A 2180-nucleotide genomic window follows, 5' to 3' on the forward strand; every position below is an offset into this window, starting at 1 on the left:
GGGCATAAATACAATCAAAAAGTCAAAACTTTATTGGCATAATTGTCGTTTACAATGTTTGCAAAATGGCAAATAGCATATATACATAAAGTTATTTAGATTAAGCGATTCACAATAAATAAAAACATTCAGAATGTTTTGTAAAGAGATCAAAATAAAGGTGAAAATAACGAATATAAACGAATAATACAAATATTATGGAAAAAAAGAAGGTCAGTTAATGGACAAGACTCTGGGATGCATAAAATGTTTCTTGTGAGGCTATTAAATTTTAAGTACTTTATGTAATGTTTATTCATGATAAACTTGTGAATGCTGTCTACATTGCGCACAGACATCATTAGCATATACAGCATCGCCTATATAATTATTTAATATTGTATTAATTTCTACAGAGATGATAATCATATCTATAGGAAGCTTTAAATTATTACTTAACGAAATAAAACAAATTGAAAACAAAAACTCGTTTATGTAATCCGTAAAGATAAATTTCTCTCTCAAGGCGTCCAAAAAGGTATTGTACTCGAGGAGCGGATATAATATTCTTGATACTTCAAACTTCCATGTTCTGTTCTATAAATTTTGAGAATTAAAAAAATCAGGCTCTCATGAAATCTTTGAAATCAATCTTTGTATGGCTAGTTTATTCAGTTATTCAGTATTGTTGTGTTTCCCCTGTTTTATTCGTTTAATATTCAGAAACAAGTGCCTTTTTTTTTTCAAAACATTTTTTAAAAGAAAGAATTCAACCCTCCAAAATTTTGTTTGCCTATGTCACAATATGAGATAAATCCAGCCCTGTAAATGATGCTGATTTTTGTTGCCAAATTGGTTTGGAAGCGTTGTTGAATAAACAAGTAACGTTAAACTGAACTTTTATGCCTGTATGACTGACAATTTTATTGACCACTGAGAAAGCATTGATTTGGTAAGATGATGGTTCATACCATGTAGAAAAATTACATTTTGAAAAATAGCTTAGATGTAGTAAACTACTTTTGCCGTGTTGCTGCTGTAGCTTAGCTTAGCTAAGGAATGGGAAACCACTACAACACTGTTATACGTCATCATACGTTGTCGCTAGTTCTTAATGTTACATCAGAGGACATGCGCCGATGTTTATCACACATTTCAAGATGTTGAAAAAAATGTTGTAGCGTTGCAAAAAGTACAAATGTACGGTGTACGCACCGTTCATTCACATGTACACATATGGCCGTAAGCAAAACAAACAATGCGTTATCACATGCACGGCAAATTGCAAATCTGTGGTGTAGTGGTGCCTTGAGAAGTGGGTAAATGCTTCATTTGTGTACAGCAAATTGCTGGAGTTCGAAAATCAGGAGTTAGGCAAAAAAGTGTGAAAGAGTTAAATTTTTGGAGTTTATTCTTTAACTTTCACAACAGTTTGTGTTACGGGATACTCCCTGGCTGTGTTGTATTTCGGAGTTCATTCATTGGTGTTCAGGGGCACGTTTTAACAATAACGTTACATCAGGAGCGCGCCATGACACGAGCCTGGTTCTGCCACACGATCGACTGATGAAGTTGTCTACTTCGTCATGAGGTAGGTAAAAAACTAACTCCAAAATGTTCTTTATCTTCTGACAGACAGCTGATTATAGCTGTTACGTTAGTGTACTGACGCCAATAACCGCGGCGAACTTTGTGTTGAATGAATCTCCGATGCAAAACATGGCTGTTTTGAGCGGACTTTTTTTCGATGTGAACAAGCTAATATTAGCTTACGTCTTTCTGTTCACCTTATTTTTTTGTAAACGAGTGTTTTGCTGTCAAATTTAAGTTGCGACTCGCTCAAGAAACATTCTGTTAAGCTTCCATAATGTCATGCCGACGAGACGAGGTAATATCTAGCAATGTCAGTAAACTGAAGTGTCTAAGTCTAACTTTACCCTGGCTAAAAACGATCATAGTTTAGCCATGAACGTGTAAAGTAATGCCTGCAATGTTTTGAGTCGTAACGGCTAACGTTACAAATGTTTTAGTAGTGACTCGTGACCTATGAGAGTTCGTGGCTTTCATATTAAACATTTTGCATTTTCAATCACACTAACAGGTTGTTTTAAATTACATGTTTTCTCTTCATTGTCAGGATGTTGACAGAAGTGCTGGATGGAGGGAAGTAGTAGTAAAACTGGACGAAATTTGTTTCTCAG

The sequence above is a fragment of the Garra rufa genome, chromosome 10, assembly GCF_049309525.1.
Source record: "Garra rufa chromosome 10, GarRuf1.0, whole genome shotgun sequence".
Lineage (NCBI taxonomy): Eukaryota > Metazoa > Chordata > Actinopteri > Cypriniformes > Cyprinidae > Garra > Garra rufa.